General features: G+C 37.9%; 1 protein-coding gene and 1 long non-coding RNA gene across 13 annotated transcripts in view; one reads left to right on the top strand and one right to left on the bottom strand.

Annotated features, from left to right (window-relative positions):
* The window catches only part of LOC109961930 (uncharacterized), a 77472-nt gene that overhangs the window by 20592 nt on the left and 50455 nt on the right, over positions 1–6425 (top strand). The window lies entirely within an intron of this gene.
* adgrb3 (adhesion G protein-coupled receptor B3) overlaps positions 1–6425 on the bottom strand; it is a 114919-nt gene that overhangs the window by 72878 nt on the left and 35616 nt on the right. The gene's annotated exons all lie outside the window — the stretch shown is intronic.

Below are 6425 nucleotides of genomic sequence, written 5' to 3'. Positions count from 1 at the left end.
GTAAGCCTAGAAATACTGGCCTCCCTCGCAGTGAGGCTTACATGAGGAAATCTGTCATCTCATCTGATCATATTCCACTGAAAGATCATTTTTTTTGACTAATTATGACTTGACTACCAAAAAAACAAAACAGCTGTTTGATTCAAGCATCAGACTGTTATCATTACCCAAATCATATCAACAAACATGTTCCATGACTGGATTAAGGAAAATAAATAAATAAATACTAAAACTAAAGAAATGACTTTAGGTTTTAAGCTATATTCAAACAGCATCCCTTCCCAGTTTTGCATCAAGTAAACTGTGTTTGTGTTGGCATAAAAAATTAGAATATTAATAAAGCCTAGTGAAAGGATAGAAAGGCGCCAAATAGAAGCAAACACTGCAGCCTTTTGATGCTGATTGGGATCTTTACAGCCATGACTGCACAAAGTAACGAGCTTCAGAAGCATGTTCAAAGGTCTTTCAGCATCATTTGAGCGTGTCCACATCTGTCTTGCTGAAATTAAGTCGAACGTACAGTGTGAACTCTGTGCCAGACAAAGAATGCACAGGTATGACCGGACAAACAGTGAGCAGTTGATCAAACATTTCGTAATGGAATAACTACTATACTCTGACATGTTATCGCTTTACTGTGTTTCATGCTTTACCCTGTGGTGTCTTGGATCATTTGACAGAATGAAATGGCTGCCTGATTTAGTCAGCTTGAATATCTGCTGCTTTGCAGGAAGTCATATGTAAAAAGTGCACACTACTTTTTGATGGATTTATACACATGAAACCAAATACTAAAAGCTGTAAGATGGCATACAGTGGCTCTTTAACCTCTAGAGTCCTGAGCTTTGGTTTCATATGCATTTTGGCATACAGTGGCTCTTTAATGCCATTTAGCTCAGCTGGACTGGATGGATATAGAAGGAGATCTATGCTTTCAATACCATTCAATGTTAACAATACAGAAAAAGGTTGGAAAATATACACAAGTCATTATAGATGGCCTATAATGTCCATGGTGTTGGAGGCTGTGATTTCTACATTTATAAACACTAATCAATATGACTGGGTTTGTAAATCACTGAGCATATGTTTGAAAATGATTTGTTAAAATGCTGATCAACTCATCCTGTTAAACTATGATATTGGTCCTAAAGTCAGTGACACCTGATCTACTTCTCAAAAGCTCTGAATGAACAATACAACAAAAGCACTGCACCATGATGGAGATTATAATAGCATCAATAAGCATAATGTCAGTAGGATACTTAGATGACAAACAGTCATTGGAGATCATTGGCTGTATGAAACAAACTTTGTGCATTTTTAAATGCTCATGTTTCATCATCAAAGACTCATTGTTTCATGAAGGAGACATTGTACGCCATTTACATCAGTCTGGCCAGGAAGCCATTAAAAAACTTTAACCTGTTGGTACACAGATAAGAACTGGGTAATTTAGTGCAAAAGAAATCTAAATATATGAGGCTGGAATCTCTTTTTGATGCCACAAAGCCAAGCTGTTTAATTCTAAGGCTGTGTTTCAAGGGAACCTGGGGTAAGATGGAAAAGAACATGATGTCAAGACATGACACAAAGTACTGAGAAATAAACACAACGCTTTAATTGAACTGTTAGGAATGTATTCAAGCCTGTGGCTATATAATGGTAAACATGAGAGACAATCTAGAATTTTAATAACTGGAAGGACAGGCTGTTGCCGTTTTTCAAAACAGCTCAAAACAATGTGTCATATCTGTTTTCTAAGACAGAAAGCGCAGATGATGCGTTTATCATGCCATTACTTAGAAACATTTCTTCTATTTGAGACAGTGTAATGTTGAGGTTTTGGCCAGTGTTCAGAACTTCTAAACTATCTGTTTTCAAGAAAATTAAGTTTAATATTTATGAGGAGTTTGTCCTTCAGTCAGGACTAAAGAGAATGCTTATTGCCATCCATCAGCCATCATGCTTCAAAAACAAAGGAGGGAGAGTGCTGTTCAGACAAATCCATCACTGTTAGCTTTCTTTCCTTTTGTGCAGGGAGTGTCTCATTTACTATGTTTTGCATGCACATAACCTTGATGGCATATGTCTAACAAAGCATATGTTTTTGGGTCAAGAATTAAAAACTACAGTTGTACAAATGTTACAGTGACAATTAAATTTAACAGGATTGACAAATTTGACGAATAGCAGCAGTGCTTTTCAGAAATACCCAACATATTTGTGGAGGATTATGGTTAGATGACCAGATGACCTTGGCTGACAGATCAGCAGTAAATAAATTTCCTTCGGTATCAGGCAAAGCCAGTCTGGCAACTTTTTCTAATAATCATTTAAAACTCAAAATGATCTCCAGCAATCAGACAGGTGTTGCTTCTGAGGAACAGCTTCATACTGTATATAGGTAGTTATTAGAGGTACTGCAAGACTCCATTTAGCTAGTTTATATCCAGTACAGCATGCCATGAGTTGCTGTATAACTGAGGTAACATTTGGAATTAAATGTACAAAGCAGCAGTATAGGTTAGTAAAGTTAGGAGATGCAAGTTATGTCACTGAATGCTGTTGATATACAATGTACTGTCCTGAACAAAGTGAGGCCAAAGACCTTCATTAATATCAGAACCTGTCATCATACTGAAGTAAACAGTTGTCTTTTATATAGATACACAGTTCATGGAGAGGTGGGATTACTGCTCAAATACATTCTTGTAGGATATTTTCTTTACCTAACCTTTCATAGTCTTACCCAAACAGTGTATTGTTAGACTGTAATGTCCACAGTATTTCCTCTGTGCACTGCACAGTATACCTCTTTAGATAAAATGGGCAATTGTATTAGCAGCAGATGACTTCTGTCTCCCTGAGACTGTAATAGTACAATTTATCAGAACTATCGTTGCCAACAGTTTCATTTCTGTGACTCACTAGACACATGACCATGCATACATGAATCAAAATTCTGTTTCAGCTGCAGTGATATGTCTGCAGTATATGTACTCATTAGCATTAGCAGCTGAAACAATCAATCATCTTAACACTAAATTGGCCAGTGTATTATGATGCTATGATATATGAGTTTTGACAGACTGAAAAAATTATAGGCCTGATATTTTTGGAACCCCCATGCCACCCCCACCCCTCAACACGCACACACACACATACAGAAGCACAAGCAAATTATTACAATGCTCCTTTTGCTGTTTCTCATGTTTTCCATTTTAAACATTGCTAATTCAGTAAAAGAAGGATCAGAATTAACACTCCATTCAGTAAGTTTGCAACATCAAACCTGCAATTACTTCCAGCAACTGCAAAAAGATAAAAAGAAGAAGTTTAATATGCAAGCAAAATCTGCTTTCTGCCACCATGCTGTGCCACCAGTTTACAATAAGAACCATTTTGCCTGTTTGTCAGGAATTATTAACAAATCTGAGAAGTAATGAAGAGGTATGGAATGCGATTAGAATATTTTGGGCAAAACTTTAAAAAGCTGCATTGATTGGGTGGCTAGTTTTGTGGGTTAGGCTGGTTTGCAAGTTGATTTTACCATGAGATATGTGTGGCTGCTCTAAAAACTAAAGAGAAAATAGCTCTTATGTTTCAGTCAGCTTTGGAAGCTGATCTCCAGGGATGCATCTGTTTGCAAAGCCAGCATTGCATGCAGAAAGAGAAACAGCCACGGCAGCTGTGGAGCAGCCAAAACAATGAAAATCTTTGGCCAAAATGTCTGCTCAAATTACTGGCTTTGCTGGTCCAGTAACCTCGTTACACTGGGCTGTGACCTCAGCAGGTGACAATAAATGAAGGTTATTACAGGAGGATATCAGTGCTCCGAATGCAAGACAACAGAGTCACTGTACAGTCTGTGCTGTGGCCCACACAGGCCTTCAACACAGTGTCAAAGGTGTGCAAACATGAATAGTGCTGGGCAGTATTTTCTTGCCCAAGCCAAGCTATTTGAGCCTGATTTGGTGGGCTCCAAGCCTTTCTGACCCACCAAAGGACATTGATGCTTTCAAGCTTAATTAGTGGCCATATTTACAAAGATATTCACACCTGATTTAATTCATGTCCTGCTATTAAGTACATGTAGTACACAATACAAGCAAATAAAGACTCAGCACACAATCAAAGAGAATGAAAGTTCCCTGGGTCTGTGACCTTTGTCGTCACAGAGGCTTTGATCTACTGCGAGTAGGGAATTTTGAGCTTAAGCGCTGGTGGGAGTCACATCAGCTGCAGAGAGTCCAACAGAAGACCTTTTATTTCTAGCTTCATCTTCACTGTGTGGACATGTTCCATGTGTAATTTTATTGAAAGGCAGTAAAAGCCAGCCCCATGTCCAATGACTGATGTGTCTAACCTCGCATGAAATGAGCCCTTACTCATAAGCCTCTATGAGTTGCTTCTGTCAGGGGCGCTCCGCTTACGGCCCTCCATGCGTCCCTGTCTGACTGGTTGACTGTCGCAAATGTCCCTCTTAATGAGAGGCACTTCATTACCACTGTGCTTTGAAGAGTATGGTTTCCCAATATAGAGACAAGCAGACCAGTACACTGGGATGACTCCTTATCCCTGCCTGCCCTTGATCCGTTTCTAAACAGCTGAGATGCTGAGACTGACAGTGCTGTGGTGTTTCTGGATAATAAGTTGCTTTGACAACTTTTTTTTTTAATTAATGGACTTTGAGTCATGAGTTACAGTGAAAATATGCTTAAACATAAAAAGATGCCAAACAATAAAAGACATCATTTAAAAATGTCATCTTGAACACACACTAAAACAGTTTTTATTGTTATTTGAGGGTCTGCAAACTTTTGTTGGTACCAGTACCACCTGTTTGTTTGCTTGCTCACTGCACATATTAAAGCTAGACATCAATGCAGAAAAATAATCAAAACTTGATGGTGGGTTTAGATTTTTCTCAAATAATAAAATATAACAGAATTAACAGCAAGTGTGATACAATAAAGAGAGAAAGAGAATATTTAATAACAAAAACACATTCCAGAAAAAAGCAAAAAGAAAATCAGTCATTGTGTTACAGAGGATTACATGAAAAGTACATTAAAAAAAACACAAAATAAATGTACAGATTCTAGTACTGTTTTATTTATTCCAACATCTTAGAGGCAGTACAGTACATTTTCTTTTCTCAAAGTATCAGAGTTGTAAACAAACTGTGATAAATACTTTTCAGTACAAAAATAATAATAAACATGACAATGATAGTGATGATGATTATGATGTAATAATGACACATATTTTTGCTCATATATACACTTCCAAACAGAGCCTTAAATCTTAGTCCAGCCTTAAAAACAGACTACCATCCTGAAATGATCTTGTAAACCTACTCCTATGTCCTCACTGTATCTCCTTACAGCTACAGACCCTTCACTCTTGGTGGGACCATATGTTTAAGCCAATCTAAAAAACTCAATTAGTCCTTCATTAAGAAAATGAGGGGGTTGCACGAAATCAGATACAAATTACAAATTGTCCTCTGAGACATACAATTATCCATCATATTCCTTCTGCCATCTGTTTGCTTCCTGTTGACTCTCCTAATGACTTAGATTGAAGCCAAATTAGAATTTTGAGCAACTGCCACTGCACCTCATTGAAAAGTCATGTGAACTTGCCTAAAAATGGATTGTGTGTGTGGTGAGTCGACAACTCAGAATACGCTCTATTCTAAGTATAGAGCATGCACTTTGTGTTACTCATGTGTAGGCAAGTGAGTGGCTACTGGAGACTGAGTTGATAATTTACAGCTCAATGCTAAATCACAAGGCTACTGAGCAGTACCACACAAAGCAACCTAGATGGAGCTCTGACGTTATCGAAGCACTGCATCAAGAAGCCCTGTTGCTGGGTGCCTTGAGCAGATCATTACTCCTCTTTACCATACACTTCAGGAGATAGGCTACAGCAGTCTGTTTTCATATCACTTCAACTCATCCAAACATGTATAAATGTACTCTGCTCTGCCAATAGGCACACAGTTTAGATGTATATTCCACAGTCAAAACATTATACTTTAATAAACCACCACCACAGGAATCAGAAGCATCATTCACATTACTGTGGTTGTAAACAAATGCTTGCTTATCAATTTCCAGAAAGTACAGTGTACTTCATTTTGGTTTAAATAAGAGGGGTAAAATTTGAGAACAGCAGCAACAAATAAAGATGCTCATTTACTTGTCCTCTATGCCAGGTTTTCCCCAAGATTAACCTTCTGCATGATAATGTGAGCAGTATGTCATGCTTTCAGTTCAGTTGCATGATGCTATCAGAAAATGGATCAGCCTGTGGAGCATTTTAACGTGAAAGCAATGCCAAAATTGCAGCTTATAACTTGCAAAATCACCAGTCTTTATAAAAAGCGACACTGCTGAAACACCCGTGACTAC

This window comes from Monopterus albus, unplaced genomic scaffold (assembly GCF_001952655.1).
Source record: "Monopterus albus unplaced genomic scaffold, M_albus_1.0 scaffold60.1, whole genome shotgun sequence".
Classification (NCBI taxonomy): Eukaryota; Metazoa; Chordata; class Actinopteri; order Synbranchiformes; family Synbranchidae; genus Monopterus; species Monopterus albus.
This window is presented reverse-complemented; position numbering and strand designations above follow the sequence as displayed.